General features: G+C 41.8%; 1 protein-coding gene across 1 annotated transcript in view; it reads right to left on the bottom strand.

The window, feature by feature from the left end:
• Positions 1 to 8,001: 8,001 nt before the first annotated feature.
• ube2h (ubiquitin-conjugating enzyme E2H (UBC8 homolog, yeast)) overlaps positions 8,002 to 11,385 on the bottom strand; it is a 29,064-nt gene continuing 25,680 nt past the window's right edge. The window contains exon 7 of the mRNA XM_048267849.1: positions 8,002 to 11,385. This exon is cut by the window's right edge and continues 976 nt beyond it. The gene's annotated coding sequence lies outside the window, so the exon portion shown is untranslated.

Genomic DNA, 11,385 nt, shown 5'->3' with positions numbered 1-11,385 from the left:
CATGCATTTTATGTCCCATCACCTACTGCCAGATATATGCTGAAGACGCCTTTGCGTGACCATCGCACCGGTGCGCTTTGGTCAACCTTTGTGAACCCCAATGACAGTTGCAAAGCTCTTCTTCAGCTAATCGCATTTGTCTGATTACAAAGTCTACAGGTCTTCCAGCTTCGGTTATTTTAGGAGAGATTTGGCATGAACAGTCCATGCTCTACCTAAAGGCTATTGTTATTTCCCCCCTAAAAAACATACTTTAGCCTACTTTGCCATAATAACATTTTCAACCACCTGGAATTATAGGATTCACTGCGGCATTAGGATAGAAAATATAACTGTGTTTGAAGGGAAGGAAAAAACATAAAATATGCGCAGCATCTATTTAAATGATGTATCTTAATTAACAACTTAACCTCAGACACGACCGCTGTAAATATAACATTGCATTTATGTGTGCGTTATGACGACATTAGATATATATTTTTTTAAAATGCACATTCTGACCAGGTAGCTCTGAGAATAATATTCTATGAAAAAATTGTGATTTAGCTATCATATTCGTTTACAGTAGCGTATTCAGTGAAGTGACCTACGTTTCTTTAAATACGAGTTTTTGTAAATATTTATGCTTTCAACAACTGCCTAAGGAGCTACCATAGGGGCACCCCACTACGCCGAAAGGGTAAGCTATTTTTACCTGAAATAGCCTAATTTTCTCCCTCAAGAAAATATTTTGCGTAATGTTTTAGATGTAGACTGTCTTGAAATTAAAGTTTGGTACTATACACCAAGTCGACTGCTATCTGTGTTATTTTACCCAACAGAAGAGCTTACCTGGCCGCACGGCGTAATGTTGAAGAGGACATTGGTTCCAGTCAGGATTCGAGATGCGTTTGTGTCAAAATAACAAACCTTTTGGTCGATATAAGAAATAAATAAAGTGTTGCATTTACGTCAATCGTTTCTATCCCGTAGTCTTTTACAAATGATCGAATTACGCACAGTTGAAACGACAGGGAGAGACAAATAGAGTAAACTTGCCAGTCTGAAAGTAGCCTACGACCATTTCTCTTGCTCTTTTCGATACATAGAAACATACAACGTTATCATAGCTGCCCGCTCGTAACAAACTGTAGAATTTCAATGAAACAAAGAAGACGAGGCGGCAACGCTGACTTCCTGAGTATCAAATGTCAATTTCAGCTCTGCTCTCTCCTTGTACATACTCCCTCTCTCCACCTCTCTCAGTACGCCACTCTTTTTCACCTGGCGAGTCGCTGTACCTGCAAGACTGTGGATGAGTCCAGGTGCGTTTTCCCGCCGTTTGCTCGGTTTTCCTCTTTCTACTGCAGCCGATGGCTCGACTTTTTTTTGTGGCCAAGCGGCTCTGCTTAATTTTGGCTGTGAGAGCGAGGATTTGCCAATGGAAAGATAATTAGTTTGTAAGCATCTTACCCTAGTGGTGAAGGAATAATCCAACCCTCTTCTGTCTGTTGTATTTTGCGATGTCACAAGCCAGGTGCATTTTTTTTTTCTTTTGAGAAGGTGGAGCTGGCGGGAGGCAAGGCAACCTTAAACGGTCCCTGCCTCAGGCCCCCTGAATTATTGCAGTGTAAACAGGCAGCTGTCAGAGGATTGGCTGATCTCCGGATTAATTGATTTCATGCCGAATTATTCAGTCCACACCTACATTGCTCCATTTAGATGCTGTATCCTCTGTGTGCCCCTTGATTAGCAATGTGATAGAAACATTTTTTTCTTTACAAACGGTAATTTTCTTAACAAATACAACACCGAATTCGATCGAAAGCATGATTTGAATGATTTAGGCGCATCATAAAATGGCGAAGTAGTATGTCTGCGTACTGCGTTTGAATTAATGCATGACAAAACGGAAACATGCCTTTTGAGGCGAATAAAGTCAGGTAGGCTAAACACTGACGTTTTCCGAATGTGAGTGATACACTACGTTGATTAGCAAAGTTAGCTACATTAAAGACCGCTTATAGCCTACAACCTGTTGTGTCTATGGATCTCTACACAGGTGTTTACCTGTGGTCAAGACAAAGAGCCTCTGTCTGTCTCTAAGGGGATGAAATACTGCCACGACGTTAGCAATCGGCTTGTTGACTGAAATTAGCCCATAGTTTCAGTGGTAATGGCATGGGTTTGGTAGGCCTTTACGTGAGTGCCCTAGAATTGTCCCATTTTGAATTTTGTCCCATCTTGAATTTCCCCTGGGGATCAATAAAGTATCTATCTATCTATCTATCTATTTAAATAGAACCATCAGTGCGCAGAAAACGCAAAATGGTAATTCAAAAATGCAAAATATGTTTCAAAAAGAAATAAAACCAATCGATTTAAAACCAATCCACTTTATAGTTAATAACCTTTTCAACAACACAATTATTTGCAAATTTTCCCGAAATTACGATGTCTTTAAACCGTCGTTACATCTACCCAACTGCCCAGTCAGGATTATACATTTTCGCAAGTCTGACGCATAGTCAAGCCTGCAGTCCCTTGGTTGATACAAAGACTGCAGTGGGATCAGATGACGACATCCAGATGGCAAATAATGAGCAATGACTGAAATAGGCTACAACATTTCATCTGCTAAGCCACTCGGACCAGTTCTACCAGCTCTCAGCGCATCACACCTCGGCACGGTAACTTTACCAGCACGATATGTAACTTCACAGCATAGGCTACTTGAAAATACTTCTGCGGCCTCCATTTGGTTATGGCATCGTATCTTATATATCCTCTAAAGTATGATTTAATAAAAACAAATAAAGCGGAATAAACCAAACCAGAAATTTACGCTCATTACCAGAAACAATCAGCATGACATTTAGATGATCAAACTAGTGGCATTCAACAAACCTCCTTAACACGTCACCGGTTTTCCTATAGCAACAGTTCTCCCCCGCTCCAGCATCTGCATTTAAGTTTTTGCGCAGTGAAGAATCGCACGAGTCGCCGTCCACAGTAGGTGAACAGCAAGGGTATAACTCCTCTGACTCAGGAATTTGATATATATGCTAGTAGATTTTACCCAGAGTTCACTCTGTTAGATAATTCATGTATATTTACCTGCTGTTGGTAATCAGACGGACACCAGCGAAAAAAAAACGACCCGATTTTTTAAACGTTCCAAATGGTGTCAGTCGGTCAGCTCTGGTTACATCTATTCAAACTGAAGTAATAGTGAAATCCATCCTTGGTTACTCGTTGTCAAACAGTCAGCGTTGCAGCCGAACCTGGTCAAGTCCTTATACCACAGAGGGTTTCCAGCTGATTAACTTCTGGAAAAGTTGAAACCCAAGCTTCGAGTCATCTCTGAAAGAGACCAAGGGTAGAAGTTGAGTAAAGCTCATGAATATTTAAAATATTAATTTGCTTCTGCCCAGCGTGCCCAGGTCCATAGGCCTATGACTTCCAGAGTTTATCCTTTACCATCTGCCAAGACAGGTATCAGGTGCAAAGACCAACTAATGTTGCAAGACGTCTCTTGTTCGAACGCTACATGATAGGGGTTCTTGACAAAGAACATGGCCATTTGGAAGCCTTTTACGCATGGCGAAATGCAGCGGGTTTAGAGACGTTACTTCACAAGCAGTAAATAATGCATTGATGTCGATTTTGTCACTGTATATAAAATAATATAATCGTTGTTACAGTCCTTCTGTTCATTGTTAGTCCATAGTCACAAAACTGGACGATACCGTAGACCTGAGAGGGTTGGGTACCGTTATATCTAGACTGGCATCGTTTTTCACACGGAGTCTACCGTTACAATGCGGCTGAAGGTGCGCACGAACAGATTGGATACATTAGAACCGCTCTTTGAAATTACCTCAGTGTGTGGCGTAAAAAGACAACGCACGCACCGTGTGTGAGAGAGATTGCGTCCATCTGAAAATAATCGAATTCATTACTCCATGCCTATTTTTCTTTCTCTAAGTGAAAACACTAAAGGCCTTTGAGACATAGGCTATAGGCTATCTTGAAAGAAAAGTAAAGTTGCCTAAAGTAGGCTATGTCCTATTATTTCTCTAGAAACGAAATGGAATAGCCTATTTAAAGCTAGTCTAATTATCTATTCACTATTTATTTTAGTTATAAGTAAAACAAAATCCTACCATGCAATCAGTGGAACAGCCTGTTCATATTATTCCCTAAAACAGAGGCCATTTAAATCTTACGCTAAATAATGTTTTGTTTTAAAATATTTATTTATCTTGCGTTGAAGTATTTTACACATATGCAATTTTGAAAGAAGCCGGGTTGTATTTTCCAAAACTGACTTCATCACGCGCCTTGAATTCTGTGTTATTACTAGCCTAAATCAAATATTCGTTTTTAAAGACAAATGAGATCATGTAACGACAATGCTCATATAAAATGTGCATAATGAAAATATGATACCACGTCTGGATTTAGACAAATGCAGGGCACCAGTAGGATTAGATTCCAAATCTATCAGAATAAAAAAGTCCTTTAGCCTAATAGATTTCGCACACCATAGCACGCATCCCATTCGTAGTAGTCCCGTGCCACTAATCCACGGATTAAATAGGAAGGAATTAATCCTTATGGGAAGTAAAGGACACCACACTGAACTCAGCGTTTACTTAGCACACCATGAAACGCCAGATCACAGGTCTTCTTGGAAATCTTTCGTCGTAAATTTAGGCGTATGCTTATACGTGCATTTTCATTTAATTTAACTGCATTAAACGGTACAGAACAACATTCGTTTGAAAATAATATTGAATTGTATAGGCCTATTCCAATGTAACGGGGTGAATTGCATAATTCCAAGTGGTGAAGATCTTAGCATATATGTGGTTACCTATGATATGTCATGATGACAGGCCGGCTTTCTTCAAATTTGCGACACCTTATTTAGGGTAGCCTAGCTGCCATCATTAAGGGAAACCGTGCAATACAGTGCAAATACAAATGATGACCAAATACGAAATGCAAAACATGATTATAGCCTATGTGATGATTAGGCTATTTGATCCTTTGTATTTCAGTAAGTTAGATGCCCCAAACATGGTATGCTTGGGATGAGAGGCATTGGGTGCCTTAAATGGCTACGTTTTTATAGTCTGAAATGATTATGATGATGAAAAATGCTGTTCTGACATAAAGTTCTGCATCCGCAGAAAACTGTGTTTTTTGGAGAAAAGTGAGTTTTAGGGGGATATAATTGTTGTGAGTGATGGCAATAAAATTAGGGATCAAATTAAATTATCCTAACTAATCATAATAGGCATCAGACCGAGAGCTGTCTATATTTTAGTATTGAAGTATAGCTTGAAATTCATATCAGACTATAGGCTAAATTATGATTATTATTAAAGGCGTGTTCAAATCTTCCATACACAAGAGGGATAAACGCACACAGCACCCTTCGACGGCGAGACCTTTCTTAATCAGCAAGTCATCCATTAATAAGGTCCCTGGTTGGCAGCGCTGTATCCCTCCGGTAACGGACCTGAGGAACATGAGCCCTGCCGCCATCCCAGCCCCAGTCTGAAACGCACGCGCACCGCGCGCCATATCCGCCTTCTCATATGTCAGCACGACGGATGGTATTTCACCGGGGGGAGGTGGGCAGTCGATCCTCCCAATCTCCTGAGATTATCATGGATGTCTACCGACCGGTTGTCCGGTTTCGTTTTGTCTAGTAGGCCTGTCTATACACTGCAACGGGCAAATAACGGATGCCAGCTAGCTTAGCATACAGCGCACGTCAAGGGAAGATGCCAGGGGCCCTTGTCTACTTGTTCCTATTGCATTATGAAGCAAAACCATTTCTAAAATAAAATAAAAATAAATAAAGTATCCTAGCCTAGTGAATCAAATCGCGCGCAAGGCAGCATGGGAACACCCAGGCTACTAGCCTAGGCTAATTTGTGTAGCCTATCATTTAGTTCTGAAATTGACATTGGAATAATGAGAAAATTAAAGTAGGCTGTTAAACGATCATAGCCTACTCATTGAATAAAGTTGTTTGATTTCAAGGGGATATAATCACCATAGCAGGCCTAACATTTCAGCAATGTCTTTATACTGTTTCCTAGTTTGGGAGGCATTAGAATACAGGTAGATAAGCATGGTGGGGAGTGAGATCTGTGTGTGTCTGCAGAGGCCTGCTTAAGAGGCCAGGAGTGTGCTGACAGAACACTACACAATCCCTCTGGGGCCATAGTGTGATATGAGGATTTGGAATCCACACCATTCGTGTACATCGAACCTTGCTCACCCAAATCCCTCTCACCAGGTGCTGGATTATAGCACACCTGTGGAGTACTGACTCTCATAGACATGGAAGTCATTGAAGTTTACCTATACATTCATTGTAAACAGAGTAAATATCCCCATGCATGTTTAGTGTACAAGATGTGGAGAGGACTGTTGGGCACTGGCTGGTCCAATCCGAAGCAGGAAGAGGATGTGCATTACATCATAGAAAGACCTGCAGACCTCTTGACCATCGCATTGCAGATGCAGAGCACTCTAAATATTTCATTGAGCGGCTCATGTTACCGGACTGCTGGAGGTCAGGCGTGTGGAAAGTCTCTCTCTTTCTCTCTCTCTCTCTCCCTCCATCCCTCCTGCCCTCCCTCCTCCAGGAAAGGAACAGAGGCAGAGAGAGAGAGGGCCTTACACAGTCTCTTTTTATGAGGTGGACAAAAGCGCACAACAAAGGAACACAGGCAAAGACATATTCTTTTAATGTTGCTTGTGCTTTATGTTTAAGTGGTGAAAGTGGATAATAAACCATGAATGTTATTAACAGTCAATGTGAAAGGCATGGAGAGAGGTTTGGGTACCTGGAGCACACAGCAAATGCAATTAGATTATGATGGAGAGATAACTAGAGATGCTGTAAGCTAGAGCTAATGATTACAGCAAGGCCACAAGGGCGAGGCGTGATGGAGATCATGGAATGTATGTTGGGAAAATGAGAACAAATCTTGCTGCGGGTCTCTATGAAGACAAGTAAATGAAACCAAGGAGACGGAAAACAGGGATGGAGTTAGAGTGAGGCCAAAACCTGAGGGAGGGAAGGGAGGTGATGCTCATAAGGTCACTTGTAAGTCAACTATGTGTTCAGAGTAGTCACGGCAAATATGCTTTGATTAAAAAAAAAAAACTACCCCCAAAAATGCGGAAGAGAGAAATGAGCTTAATTCCACATCTCGGCATATCTCTGCACCAATGAAACACGACTGGGAAAGAGGACAGATTGCTGCGTGACAAAACAGTTTGGTGGAAGAGATTAAATTGCCTTATGTCACAGAATTTCCCTTCCCCCCACGACTAGTGGCATTGACAGCAAAGCCCTTACATGGGCCACACAGCGCTCTCTCATGGTCGGGAAGGGAAGAGAATGATGGTACACATCTCAACACATCTCCTTACACCAAATAATTTTGACAAGATTTGGGAAAGATTTTTGAAAGTTTGGAGTCTTTTGAGTAAAGTTTGAAGGGGGGGGGGGGGGGGGTAGTTAAAAGACCTTTCAAGAATCTTTCCCAAATTTTGTTAAGGTGCCATTAGGTGGTCTATGATGGCACCTAGAGTTTTTTGAGCCACATATTGGATATTATCTTCATTCCCATGCCATTTGTGGGTGCAATTTAGGCATCTGTTGATAGAATGTAAAGAATAATCACATGATTGTATATTTTAGATGAATGCATGATTTGTCACTTCAGATGAAGGTCCACAATGTAACAACTAGTAAAGGACTGCTTGAGTGATTTAAGTGGTCAACTTGGAGAAAGAGTGCCCCTTGTGGTAAGAGTCATGACAGATCCACTAACAGCTTTTACTAGACTTGGCTGCCACCAAGTGGACCTGAGGTGGCACTGCAAATAAAACAAGGTGACTATCTGTGAGCTGCTAAACATTATTCCCAAAAGTCACCACATAACACAATCCCACACCCCAAAATATGCACACCAAACGAATGCCAGATATGTTTAATGTTTTTATTAAAAAAAAGAAGTTATTACAGCTCATTATACACAACTATTCTGAGAGGTTATAATCCTATAGATAGAGAGCATTTGTCCTCTGTGACAAGCATGCCCACTTTACAATGCAGTTAAAGTAACCGGGGATGAAACCTAAAAGCATCAAATAAAAATCAAAGGAAGGGGAGTGTGAGGAGAAATGGAAGGTAGAGTGATTAAAACGAGAACACCTGGGGAAGGCATGAAGAATAATGGGGGCAACTGAAAAATAAAAACCTTTCAGATTTTTTTTCCAAAGTATCACACACTAGGTACCAAATATAGACAATACTATCAAAACAGTCAAAATAAAAACAACAGCCAATTCCCCATGCTGAGCACCCACCAGCCCTAGAGAGAGACAGAGACGCCTTGTGCGCGGAAGGAGAGGAGGGAGTAGGGTTACATGAGGGTGGACATGGGCCATCCACCCTGTGGGAACAAACACATGGACGTGGAGGTGGAGGAGAGGAGGCCAGGTGTGCTGGGGGCAGGCACGACTCCTCACCGCATGCAGATGCATCTAGGAGAGACACGGCAGCCAGCCAAGCCCCAGGAGCAGGTGAGACGAGTGGGTGTTTTGGGGGGTGGAGGGGGTGAATGGAGGGGGTCTATGACGTGGAACACAGGGTGGGGAACTCTGAACTCCGGGGTGCAGCTTGGAAGACGGGTTTCCTCTCCCCCCTTTTTGCTGGGATTCAGTGTATCACTGCACGCCCATGCTCTAAGGCTAGATTGTGGAGGAGGGTTATGTGTTTGTATGCGTTTCTGTGTGCATGTGTTTCTGTCTGTATGAAAAGGAAGGGGTTAAAGGAGACAGGAACAATTCAAGAAAATGACAACTTCAGCACCCCAAGCCCCTCCCACAACCAATCCCAAATTTGATGACTCCTTTACACAGCTCATATTAGGACAAAACACTGGACAACAGTTCAGGCAGATAGCACTACCACTAAAATTGGACATCACAACTCATTCTATAGGCTCTCATTTACTTGTGTGGCTTTAAATACTTTATTAATAGAGGGGACATTTTTTATATTTATCACATTTAAAAGAAAAGAATGAAATAAGGAATATAATTTCAACCAAAACCATGCTTATTCACTCCTTTATTTAATAATTCCTAAATCTTTCAAAGCAGTTTTGTTTCAGCTTACTCAATAATTCAACACAAGAAGAGGACTACAACCAGCAAAAATAAACAGTCCTCTGGTTTTCTTAGTTGGGTGAACAAAAATCTGATTAGGATAAACTTAAAATGCATACATTTTTTTGCCCTTTAAATCAATGCCCTATTCCGTTGCCCTGGCTTATGCATTGCCCAGTTTTAGCTCGTCTGCCATGGCAACAAACCACAGTTGCATCCTGGCTACTAAGCTGAGTATGTTTGTGGGAACGAGGACACTGGAAATAGAAAACCTCAAAGCTGGGGCCAACCAAGCTGAATCGTCTTTTAAAAGGAGAAAAAAAATAGCAACTTAAAATACTACTCCCATCCTGGCATCTTTGTAAGCTGTATAGAAAGAACTGCGTTCCATCATCTGGATGTGACATTCGAGAACTCGATACCGCATTTGTGTCTTCCCTTTCTCCAGGAAAGGAAAGGAAAGAAGACGACAATCTGTGCGAACAAATGTCAAGTTTCAAATTATCGTCTGCATTTGAACAAGTGTGGTCTGACTTGGCCAGGCAGCCAGACTCCCATTTAACAGACACGTCTGCTCTTTAAAAAAAAAAAAAAGACAACAGAAAAAAAGGGGGGGGGGGGGAGGGGTTAGAAAATCAAATGAAATGACATCGAGTTAGAACACACGGCAGCCCAGTCTGTCTGAGTTAGTGACCGAATGAAATAAACAAATCTAACTCCAGTGGACACAACGGCCTTTCCATTTCCAAGTGGAAAGTCTTTAGCTACTATAGTTTTGTCATCGACATGGTGGAACATTAGAAAAAAAAACTGATGTCTGATCCTTCTATTAAATGCTCTGAACAGGCATTGTTTTCTTTAAAACACAAATTCTCTGTTCACCCTGCCCTTCTAGTGGACCCTTATCCTACTCTCAAGTCTGGTGGAGAGTTCTCCATGTGCATCGGTCATTGACTGAAGTGGGTTGGACCTACACCAACCTGATAGGGTTCCAATAAAGGTACAAGCAGGAGAAAAATATCCATGGGATTTACATCCATACAAATATAAATATATATTTATGTGTATGTTTTTTTTATTTTTAAAAGAAATCTGAAAACAGTAAATTTAGTGCAGCTTCAACACCTAGCGAAACTAACTATCCCTACATCGACTCAAATGGCAAACTGAGTTGAGCGTTTAGCGGTAGGTCCAGAAGATGTCGAAAAGACCTGTGGAAAAGCCCCAACTCCCCTTCCCCTCCCTCCCAATCACACTCCCACCCCCCTGCGATGGCTAACCCAGAGGACCACAACACTGAACATAGAAGGACTCCTGACAGAAGCTAAAAAAGCTGGAGAATCTCTTCTACACTACGCTAGTTTCAACACGATTTCACTTCAGTTAACATGCCACAATGTACAAAAGGATGCTTGTTTGTTTGTTTTTTTTCTCTTTGGGGGGGGTGGGGGGCGGGAGGGCTTCTTCATCCGGACAGGTTAAAACTTAAAAGTGTATTCACTCCTTACATGAAAAATGAGGTCAAAATGATAACATGAAAAAAAATATGGAGGAGCTCATTCATCCAATGCAATTCACTTCCACAACAAAAACTGTGCTTAACAAATTTGGGTGGGAGCCATTTTAGGTGACCTCAATACATACAGCTTTGTCTGTCTATCTTTGGGGGGGTTGAACAGAAGTAGTGGCGGGGACTGTGCCTATGTATGGGACATTCTTCTGGGGGACAGGTCATCTGTGTCATCTTAGCACTCTCCCCAGAGAAAAAAACTAAAGTGTCCTCCATTATTCAGAGAGCAGACTCCATTCAGTGGCAGGACTCTGGCCAACCTCACAACCTTAGGAAATGTGAGCCGACTCTCCAACACAAAGGGAAAGAAGCAAGCAGAGTGTTTGGGGTCCACTAGATCGAGGTTAATGTCTACGAGGCTGTGGGGGTTGGAGTCTTCGGTGTGGACAGCCCTCCCTACACTACAGGTGGATATGCCATCGTACTGGCCACCATGGTCCAGCAGAGAAAAAGAGAAGGGGGTCCCCCTGGTGTCCTTAGTACTCACCATTACCACGCAAGGTTCATAAGGCTCAAATGAGAAATTAAAGTTTCTTTTTTTCCTTTTCCTAAACAAGGTAGGTGTAAACACACACACACACACCCACCCACACACACACACATATTCACAGAGGGAAGAAGGAAAC

Source organism: Alosa alosa, chromosome 17 (assembly GCF_017589495.1).
Source record: "Alosa alosa isolate M-15738 ecotype Scorff River chromosome 17, AALO_Geno_1.1, whole genome shotgun sequence".
In the NCBI taxonomy this organism is placed as follows: Eukaryota; Metazoa; Chordata; class Actinopteri; order Clupeiformes; family Clupeidae; genus Alosa; species Alosa alosa.
This window is presented reverse-complemented; position numbering and strand designations above follow the sequence as displayed.